The sequence below is a fragment of the Microtus ochrogaster genome, linkage group LG10 (assembly GCF_000317375.1).
Source record: "Microtus ochrogaster isolate Prairie Vole_2 linkage group LG10, MicOch1.0, whole genome shotgun sequence".
Classification (NCBI taxonomy): Eukaryota; Metazoa; Chordata; class Mammalia; order Rodentia; family Cricetidae; genus Microtus; species Microtus ochrogaster.
The window spans coordinates 13,382,842-13,394,327 of NC_022035.1; the positions used below are offsets into that span (position 1 = coordinate 13,382,842).

At 41.4% G+C, this 11,486-nt stretch overlaps 1 pseudogene; it reads right to left on the minus strand.

The window, feature by feature from the left end:
* Positions 1–3,028: 3,028 nt before the first annotated feature.
* Positions 3,029–4,883, minus strand: LOC101983082 (annotated as a pseudogene).
* Between the last annotated feature and the right edge of the window lie 6,603 nt (positions 4,884–11,486).

Below are 11,486 nucleotides of genomic sequence, written 5' to 3' on the forward strand. Positions count from 1 at the left end.
TTTTTTTTTTTTTTTGCATTCTGGCTGCAGCATACATTAAGTCTCCATCTTTATATCACCTAGTTTTATGTGATTCTTTTCCATGTCTTTCCTAAGATTCAGGACTCATGCTGGTGAATTTAGGACCCACTTGCATAATACAGAGGACATCATTTCAAAATCATTAATCAATTGTACAAGTCTTTTTCTGAATTAGTTACTACATTTAAAGGCTCTAGGTATCAAAATATGAACAATTCCCCTTTGGAGTCCACTATTCAATCTGCTGTAGCACATTGTGTGTTCTGTTCAAAGTTACTCCTACGTCATACACATAGCAACTTTTGCCTATCCCAGCAGTCTTTGGTCTCTTAGCCTGTTAATGCCAGCAACTCTAATGTGAAGACCTCATCTGTGCATCATCAATTCAAGGAGTTCTAATCTTACGACGGGAAATGATTCTGCTCACGTATAAGTAAGATTCTGGATTCTGAAGCCAAATTCCTAGTTATGGATGGACCTGTGAAGCAGAACACAATTTATGTGCTTCTGAGATGGACTAGTGGAACAGGCCCAGAAGACATTCCGTGTCCCCAAAGGATGCTAATGGAAGGAATACGGCCATATCCAGGTAAGACAAGTGTGAAATCCAGCAGGGAGAGTCCTGTCCAATGTTGGTGATCTAAGAATCACTCCTCTGTCTCTACAGCAGCGCTGCAAGCCACTGGACTGCAGTTCTAGTCTCTGAACATCAAACTTTCATTTTCACGACATTTGACATCTGTTATAGTGTCAGATTCATTCCATTTAGTCCATTAATTGTAGCTTTGAAGTTTGGAAGAATTCTAGGCCCCTTTTCTTATCTCCCCCTTTAGATCAAGCTTGGCAAGTGCTTTTGTTTGGACAGCAATTTAAAAAATATTTTGGATTTATTGTATATGTAGTGAGGGATCTGGACCATTAGATGACAGAATTTTTTTTTAATTCACGTTTTTCTTTTTTTAAAAAAATATTTATTTATTTATTATGTACACACTATTCTGTTTGAATATATGTCTGTAGGCCAGAAGAGGACACCAGCCCTCATTACAGATGGTTGTGAGCCACCATGTGGTTGCTGGGAATGGAACTCGGGTCCTTTGGAAGAGCACACAATGCTCTTAACCACTGAGCCATCTCTCCAGCCCCTAGATGACAGAATTTTTCACGATCTTTCTTTGACTTTTTTCTTTAGATTTGCTGAGATGGTTAAGTCGAGTCATGGTTTATACACATTCAGCCAAATATTTCACCAAAAGAATGTTTAGCCAAACTCAGATATTTCTTCAAAGCACGAGTTTTCAATGGTAAAGCGTTAATGGTAGGATTGTTTGATATCTGGATAGGCTGAGACTTCTCAAGTCATCAAATGCTGGCTTCTGCTTGCTTGAAGTTACTGTCTGAAATGATCCCTCTCATCTCACATTATTACTGTAGGTGGCAAAAAGAAAGCCAAGCTACACAATTAACACTTCATGGAATTCTCCTTCACTAAATTCGAATTCACTACTTTTGGTTCTGCCTTCCACACAAGTGTAAAAATCCACAAAAAATTCAGACCTTATCATTTTTGATATTATGTAACAGAGATTTCTGCTCCAGTTTCCAGTGATATAGTCCTTAAAGATAGCAAAGTCTTTCTCTATGTTTATTTTTTACTTCCTTCAGAGAAATCACCATCTTCCTTGCCCCACCCCCATTATTTTATTACTTGACTAAACAAAAACTAAACTTCACAGTGACATGCACATACGTGGAAGGACACACATACACTTGCAGAGCAAGCATTTCTCTTGATTTTATAAGTTTTGTAAAAAATAAAGTCTGTGCTTTCCCAGGTTATATGTCTCAAGGGGACAAATAGTCACACAGCTGAAAAATCAACTTGTGAACGTCAGCGGCACTTGGGAAGTTCTGGGTCCAAGTCCAGGCCAGGTTTGTGCCATCTACTAGAAAATAAATTAGTAGCAAAGTAAAGGGTGCCAAGACTGGAAATTAATGTGTGCTTCTCCATGTGAACCAAAGTCTGAGGAAGCACTTCACCCCAAACAGAAACCAGAGAGTCTGGCATCGCCAATCCAGTGCCAGTTTCTCCATATCTGAAGGGAGCGTCCTCCAGATATCTCAATCTCATGCTTTAGTCAGCCTGGTTATTCCATGTGTCTGGCTGGATGAAGTCCTGTTCTTAGGGGTGGCATAATGAAGGGCATTCCAACCCTGAGTCATTCAGGACCCAGATGCAAATGTCATCCCAACATCAGGGCAGAGGATTCAGTAAAGACTGAAGCAGGGTTTATCTATAGTGCACAATCTCTCACTTACCTAAGAGTCAGAAATGCCTCTGAAAACCTTTATGAGAGGCAGATTCAAAGGGTCAAAGGGCTGGATGTTGGTGGTGCATGCCTTTAATTCCATCATTCTATAGGCAGAGGCAGGAGGATCTCTGAGTTCAAGACCAGCCTGGTCTACAAAGCGAGTTCCAGGCCAGGCGGGGCTACACAGAGAAACCCTGTCTCAAAAAACAAAACAAAACAAAACACATGTTAAATGTACATGACCATAGTTTAAAATAGCCCTATGTCTCTGTAATCTCCCAGTCCTAGACACAATTGAATCAAGCTGTGAAAATACTGGGAGAATGTTCCAGAAGACAGCTCCAGCTGGAAAACTGAAGAGGAGAGCTACTTCCCCCTGAAGAAGATTATGGATATTCAAGACATGTCTGGAAGACATCAAAACTCTAGGTAACCAATGACAGGGTGGGTCCATCATGCATATCTTAGACCTGCCTCAGGGGACCAGTTCATTTCTATGACAGGCACTGCCGGGAACTGGGTTACTTTATAAGGATGATGCTGAGTCCACAGCCATTAGGCTTAGTCAGCTTGGGTTGCAGAACACAAAGTGAATGCTGGTGATGCTGGCTCTTATTTCTCAAAGCAACTTGAAAATATGACAACAAAAAGAAGAATATAGAGGCAAGACAGTGAGGGTGCAGTTCCCATTATGCCTAAAGCAATAGCTTGACCACACCCTGGGTGGATGCTGACGGGAGCTGTGAGGCTGGCTTCCCAAACTCTGAGTGTTTCCCTGGCCTTCATACAGAGCAAACCATATTTACCAGACGAGACAGCCATATCCCAGTGGCTAGCACAGGGCCCGCAGGGTTCTAAAAGTGAATGTCAACTGTGAGAGCAAGTCTCACAGAGCATCAATTTTCTCTCCCTTTATCTCTCATGCTGCGGCTGCTTGGCTGTCTGTCAGCACCATCTCTGCTTTTGGTTCCTCACCCTCAGGCTGGCACTCTTGTCCACGATCACACACCAAGTTCCTGCATGAAGCTCGTTTGGACTCTAGGGTCCTAACTTTCCAAAGCAGGACTCCAACAATGTTTAAAGCTGACATCTGGGGTTCAGGTGTGAGTAGGGTCCCACTATTGAAGCTGTCCAGATCATGTCTGAGTGTTCCCAGTGTGTTCAAGCCATGGCTGGGTCCTCAGTGACCTATGGGAGAGGATGGCACAGAGCCTGTGACCAGCATAGCTTATGTCTGCCCTTTCAGTTTTCCCTGAGCCTGGCATAGGTGTCTGGGGCTTGTCTTGTTTCTGCTGAACAACCAATTCCTGCCACAGATCTCTGGCTTTATCCTTCATCCTCTGAACTGATTCTAGAAGATTAACCTCCTCCAACTCACTCTCCAGGAAGGCATTTCTTTTGATGGCTTGGTTCAGTGTTGGTTAAAGTCTTCCAGGGACATGACTATAGTCATTTGGCTCTCCACAGGTTGTCATTGGCTTGCTTCAATTCCCGGATGGTTTTGCGGTTGATCATCAATGGCTTTCGTCAGAGCCAGGTCATCCTCCAAGACTGAGATCTGCCAGTTGCTAACTCAATGTTGCATTTCAAATGTCTCCTCCACAGCTTCCACCTCCATTCGAAGGCAGTTGTTCTTGGAGTCTCCAATTAAGCTTCTTATTCCCAGCTTCCTTCCTGTGCTGTGGGACAACGGACTTGTACTTTGTAAAGATTTGTCAGTTCCATTGTTTTAATAAAATGCTGATTGACCAGTAGTCAGGCAGGAAGTATAGGAGGGGCAATCAGAACAGGAGAAATCTGGGAAGAGAAAAGGCTCAGTCTGTAGTTGTCACCCAGACACAGAAGAAGCAAGGTGAGAATGCCTCACTGATAAAGATACCAAGCCACACGGCTAACACAGACAAGAATTATGGGCTAATTTAAGATGCAAGAGTTAATAAGAAGCCTGAGCTTCTTATTAAATTAATTATAAACTGAGGCCAACCAGTTTATAATTAACGTAGATCTCTTTGTGTTTCTTTGGGACTGAACAGCTGCGGAACTGGGCTGGACAGAAACCTCTGTCAACATTCCTGGAACTCTCAGAGCCTGTAGATCCTGGCTAGGTCTCTTCAGTAGTTTGTTTCTTCCTCCCTTGATCCAAAGCTCTTTCCTCAGTTGTGGTAAATGGGCAAGAGTTTACTCTTTCTGTGGCTCGATGTCCTACCCAGGGGCCACAATCCCAGGCCAAGTGTAGGCATAGGCGTAGGCCAGGAGTTGAAATCGGGGGGGGGGGGGCAAATGGGGACAATGCAGAAACCTAGTGTAGTGGAAACTTTTTAGAATCTATGAGGGTGACTCCAGCGAAGTCTCCTAGTAATGGGAGATTCAGAGCCTGAACTGGCTGCCCTCTATACCCAGACAAGGCTCCTAGCAATGGGACTGGGACACCAACCCACCCACAAAACCTTTGGCCTACAATCTGTCCTGCCCATAAGACTTTTCTGGGACAATGGTAGCACAAGACGTGTGGGGGTAACCAACAAATGACTGGTCCACCTTGAGGCCCATGCCAGGAGAGGGCGTTCACTCCTGACACACTGCCTAGATACTGGAGGCAGGACCCAGGATAGAACCAAACATAACAAGCAAATAAAGGTCAATGAAATGATTCCTAATGATATTCTGCTATACTCATAGATGGATGCTTATCCCTATTGTTATCAGAGGGGTATCATCCAGCAACTGACGGGAGCAAATGGACAGATTTAGCTAAACACTAGGCAGAGCCAGAGGAAACCTTGAAGGAGAAGACAGGGTGGTCAAGGACACCAGGAGAACATAGGCCACAAACTCAACTAAGCAGGGCTCCTAGGAGCTCACAGAGACTGAAACAACACACATGGACCCTGGGTGTGGGTCTGAGCTAGGTCCTCTGCATATATCTTATGTTTGAGTAGCAGGGATTCCTAACAGTGAGAGTGGGTATTGTCTCTGACTATTTTGCCTGCACTTGGGACACTTTTCCTCCTTATGGGTTGCCAGGTCCAGCTGTAATATGAGGGTTTGTGCCTGGTCTTATTTTACCTCTTTAGGCCATGTTCAGTTAAACCTTTTGTTTGTTTGTTTTTGTTTTTGTTTTTAAAGGCAACAGAGGTGTAATTGTTTCTGGGAGAGCAGTGAGGTGGGGCCGTGCGGGGGGGGGGGGGGGGGGGGGGGGGGGGGGGGGGGGGGGGGGGGGGGTGAGCTGAGAGGAGTGGGGGAGGGGAAACTGCAATTGGGACATAATTTTTTTTTCTACATAAAATTTCTTATTTTTAACATCTTTTCTATTTAATCTGTGATTCTCAAAATTCTCTTATCACCCTCAAAACTCTAGCCTCTACCCAAAGCCAACCCTACAAATTTGGCTTAATTTTTAAAGAAAAAATTGGGCATTTAATTTTTTTTTTATTACATTTATGTATCTATTGGTGAGTGTGCTGAAGAAATTCTACCTGTGACCTAATACTAGCTCCAGCTCCAGAGTGTCTAGCCTTCCTTTCTTGGTGAATTATTTTAGAGATAAAGTTTATATTCTTTGCTTGCCACAGCTGTAGCTAACACTTCCAATACTTGTCTCTTTGGGGCTCTTCTGTAGCCATTTCTTTTTTTCCTATGCTTCTCACCTAGTTCTAAGGGTTTTATCACTTAGAATAAAAAACAGGTGTTGTAATAGGAGCAGCGGGCTGCTTCCCACCACCCGGCTAGCTTTACCCGAAATAATTACATGGAAACTGTATTCTTTTAAACACTGCCTTGCCCATTAGTTCCAGCCTCTTATTGGCCAGCTCTTACATATTGATCTAACCCATTTCTAATAATCTGTGTAGCCCATGAGGTGGCTTACCAGGGAAGATCTTAACCTGCATCTGTCTGGAGTGGGAGAATCATGGCGACTGCCCTGACTCAGTTTCTTTCTCCCAGCATTCTGTTCTGTTTACTCCACCTATCTAAATTCTACCCTATCAGAGGGCCAAGCAGTTTCCTTTATTAGTTAACCAATGAAAGCAACAGATAAGATACAAGACCCACCTCCATCAAACAGGCAGAAAAAAGACAATAAATGTGACTGACATAGTGATTTTACAAACATTTGCAGATGGCTGTAAAACTCTTCACACACAAGTGAGTACATACCACGTTTGCCTTAGCTGTAAAGTAAAAGGATAACCAGGCTACAATCCACAGCTTCAGAGAGGCTAGGTAACAAGAGGGTCCAAAGGGGGATGCTTGGATTTCCCTGCGAAGGTGAAAGAGAAGCCATCTCCTGTGTAGGCTGTGGGGTGGGTAAGGATGGGAACATGAGGGATCAGATTGGGAGTAGAAGGAGGTGAAAAGTACTGAAAGTGATGTCTTCATATGGGGGGCATTTGGGGGTTAGGTAGAAACCTGGTGCAAGGGAAACTCCCATGAATCTACAAGGATGACCCCAGCTAAGATTCTTAGCAATAGTGGGTAGGTCGACTGAACTGGCCATTTTCTGTAATCAGACTAGTGACTACTCCAAATGTCATCAGGGAGTCTTCATCCAGTAACTAATGGAAACAGATAGAGAGACCCACAGCCAAGCACTTGGCAGAGCTCAGAATCCTGTTGAAGAGAGGGAGGGAAGGTTTGTATGAGCCAGGGGGGCCAAGGTCATCACAAGGGAACACACAGGAAAAAACTAACTTTAGCTCATAAGCGCTCACAGAGCCTTGACTGACAGCTAGGGAGCCTTCATGGGACTGACCTAGGCCCTCTATATATTGGTAACAGTTGTGTAGCTTGGTCTACTTGTGGGAATCCTAGCAATGGGAACAGGGCTCGTCCCTAATAATTTGGCTGTCTTTTGGGAACTGACTCCTCATTCTGGGAATGAGGTTGCCTTGCCCAGCTTTAAATCAAGGGGAGGAGCTTAGTGCTACCTTAACTTGATATGTCCGTGTCTCAACCAAAAGAGAGGAGGAGGGGCTTTATGCTTGGGAGGGAGTTACGATGCAGATGAGAGGGAAGGAATGGGAGAAAAGGAGGAAAAGGAAACTGCACTCAGAATTTAAAATGAAAGAATAAATTTAATAAAAAATCAACAATAAATGTATATTGAAAAAACAAATAAGCAAGCAAACAAAAAGCCCTCTTTACATCCTTGGTTTTTGACTGACAGTTCCCAACTTGGTCTGAAGCCAGAGGTTTCCACTTAAGTAAGGGGTCTCTCTAATCACCCTTGGAATTCATTTTTTACTTTTCCTAGGCCTGTTATTACCAATTTGAAGGCTGAACAAATAATAGATTTCTTTATGTTTAATGAAAACAGTCTTCCTCTGAGAGATAGCTTCGTCACTGACAATTTTCTCACATGTTTTCAGATAAAAGGGAAAATTACACAGATTTAGTTATAATCATTTTAATATTTCTAATATATAGCATCTTTCTAGCTGAGCAAAATGATTTTTTTTAAAAAAAATTATCAATATTCACAGCATGGCTGTCCACAATACCCAAGCTCATCATCCCTGATTGCATTTTGAATGGTTCATTTATTTAGTATGACCACAAGAAACTTCCCAGAATGATTGCTGTGGGTATATTGTGAATATGAAGGCGGCCAGCTGATTAAAATGACCCTAGAGAGAATGGTAGAAATTTTTCCCTACCCTCTATCTCTATATAAGGCAAGGTAATTTTATTGCAAAGAAATAAATCCCAGGAAGGAATTTGTTAAAACGAGCATGGCAGTAGTCTATGTTTTTGGATTTTTGCAGATAAGTTTCCTGGCTTTTTATAAAGAAATTTAGTATAGTACTCCAAACCAGTGAGTATTAGTATTCAGATTTTGTCTCTGTGGCCACTCAAAGTCAATTAGGTACAAGAATGCACAATGATTTAGTAAATCCTGGGGTTTTTGGATGTAGGCAAATTGAGTGTGCCAGATAATATGACTATCTTTAATCCAACTATTCTGTGTTAACCATGAACAGGTGCTGCCATTTCTATGATGATTGTCCAATTCTGATAAGTGACAGCTCTGTCACTACAAAGGTAGAATCCTGCGCTGTGGGAGGAAGCAAGGTACTGCATGACTATAAAAAATGTAATTTTCTATTTTTAAGTCCATGACTGCCCCTAAATCCCTTGTCTCATTTCCTTCTAACAGCTGTCGCTGAATTAAAAAAAAAAAAAAGAAAAAGAAAGAAAGCCAAAGTGTCCATGAGAAAATAGCATGAGAGTTCTCAGGTTCTGACAGTTATGAGCACCTGAGCTCTTTCATGTCAATCCTTTGCTTCATAAGTTTTAAAGATATATGCACTGCTCAGGTCCATGAAACTTACCATATGACTGACATTTGCAGTGTAATAATGGTCAGTGATGCTCAAATAAAAAAATGTTTTGATGCATCTAGGGTGCAAGTCAGATTATTTGCCTCCCAGTCATGAGGTCTTGAGTTTGATTATCACAACCAGTGGGAAAACAAAGCAAATGGAACATAAAAATAATGAAAATATTTGAGCAGATATTTATGCTTTATTGATAACTAATTGTGAGGATGAATATATATACACAAAATTCTTACTATAAACAAATAGAAATTAGCTTATTGATTTATTAGGTATTTATCCCTTACTAGTTTTCTGACTGTGCACAAACCATCTGACCTCTTTGTATCTTAGTTTTCTAATTTACAAAATAGAGATCATCATGAAATGTTTAACTCAGTATTGTACGAGTGTAGTTTGTGTCCGTGGTATCCTGCAGTTGATATGATTATAACTCAGCTATTCATGGAGGAAGCTGCCCAGGTGAACATAGAAAGGCGATATCAATGCTTGATTCTTTTTTTTTTTGTTTTTTTTTTTTTTTTTTTTTTTTTGAGACAGGGTTTCTCTGTGGTTTTGGAGCCTATCCTGGAACTAGCTCTTGTAGACCAGGCTGCAATGCTTGATTCTTACCCTGAGATCCTTACCCTTGTCTTCTGAAGGAAAAGGCATTAGAAATAGATACTTGCACTTCATTGCTAAACACGTAGAAATTGAAAGGCAGTGTTTGGAGTCCTATGACCATACACAGTAGCAAGTGTTATCTTTTCACAAGAGTGTTTTGAAGAATAGCCAACTTCTGAGCTGAGCCCCAATGAATGGAAAAGGTACTTAGAAAGTGGAGACTCTGGAACTGTGGCCATGACTGCATCACGAGAAGCAACCATTTGAGCCTTGGATCCACTGGCACCTGGAAGATTGTTCACCAGAATCACAGACAACCCCAATTAGAAGTTGTTCATAAAAAGTGACTATTATCATGGTGGCTAAAAATAGAAGATATGCGTAAGTGCTTGCTGAATTTAAATAATTAGCTATAACAAGTATAACAGACTAGAGAATTAGAAGAGTGATGTGGGAATGATTTCTTATTAATAAAGAAACTGCCTAGGCCCATTTCATAGGCCAGCCCTTAGGTAGGCGGAGAAAACAGAACAGGATGCTGGGAGAAAGAAGCTGAGTCAGGGAGACGCCATGGTTCTCCCACGCCAGACAGACACAGGTTAAGATCATTCCTGGTAAGCCAGCTTGTGCACTACACAGATTAATAGAAATGGGTTAGATTAATATGTAAGAGCTAGCCAATAAGAGGCTGAAACTAATGGGTCAGGCAGTGTTTAAAAGAATACAGTTTCCGTGTAATTATTTCGGGGCATAAGCTAAGCTAGCCATGTGGGCGGCCGGGTGCTTTGGACGCAGCTCCGCAGCTCTTATTTCAACAGAAGAGAGACGGAGATGCAAAAGGATAGCTACCTTTGCCTCATGAGTATCTGGGCTCTGCAGCCATCTGACTGCAGACAAGGAAAGCTGCACATATGGGTATTTTATACCAGGCATGGCTGTAGTGAAGTCACAGATACAGTGAAGCTATAGGTTATCTTTAGATAGAAATTTTGAGATATGCATGTGCATGGATGTGTGTGTGTGTATTTTGCATATATAAAATAAGTAACTCAGTGTTTTGTCCAAGAAATTTTGGTAGACCCAATGTCCAAACTCATCACTCATTTGTGGATAATTCTTGTTACATAAGAAAATCGTGATAACATTGGGCCATGGTGCAATGATATATGGAGGTCAAAATTAACATCCTGTTCATTAGCTATCAATTTGCTTAAAGAGAATTGTTTCTGGAATTCTACACACATTTTATTCTCTTTCTCTCCTAAAAAGACATGACGATTTTAAGAATGTGTAATCGTTGCCCTCCAGGGTTTATAATGATCTAGAAGAGACCAGTTTGATAAGGGATAAAATGACAAGTGTTTATGAGAAAACCATAAGCATACTCTCACATCATTTTGTCATTTGGCTTACAGTTGACATGCCAACATCCATCAAAGTGTTAGTAGCTACACATTTTCAGGTAAATATGTGGGCAATGGATGCATCTGTTCCTCAATTTCCAGGGGTCTAATTTGGTAAATAGTAAGTATCTTGAGTGGTAGAGAAAGGGCAACTCAGTAAAAAAAAAATTGTCCTTACAGAAGGACAATCCCAGGGATAAACACTGCTGAAGACGTAAGTGAAATTAACTTCAGTTACTCAGTTGTTGGAAAAACTACAACATGATCACCCAGTTTAAACCCGGCCAGAAAAGCCTCGTGTCAAAGACATTTCCTAATTCCAAAATTAGAGTAAGAATTTAAGTTATTTCAGAAATGATAGATGAATGCATTCAACACAGTAGCTTGTTTGGTAAAAAAAATCTTTCTTGTCCATAGAAGATCTCTAGACGATTTTTATTATGAATTATTCTCTTTCTAGTGTGAAGAGTATTTTGTAGAAATGACTGTTCTTAGCTGCTTAATGACTAAATTGTTAAATATTCTTTCAGTGTACCTTTGGTACTCCTTATATTAGAGGATGGATATTTGACAAGGTACCCTGAATATACAAGAGAGTAATAAAATTCTCACCAGTCAAATGTCTTTGCCATAAAGTATAGAAGATAAGACAGTAATTTTTTTTTTGAATTTTCGAGACAGGGTTACTCCATAGCTTTTTTTTTTTTTTCTCCATAGCTTTTGGTTCCTGTCCTGGAACTAGCTCTTGTAGACCAGGCTGGCCTTGAACTCACAGAGATCTGCCTGCCTCTGCCTCCCGAGTGCTGGGA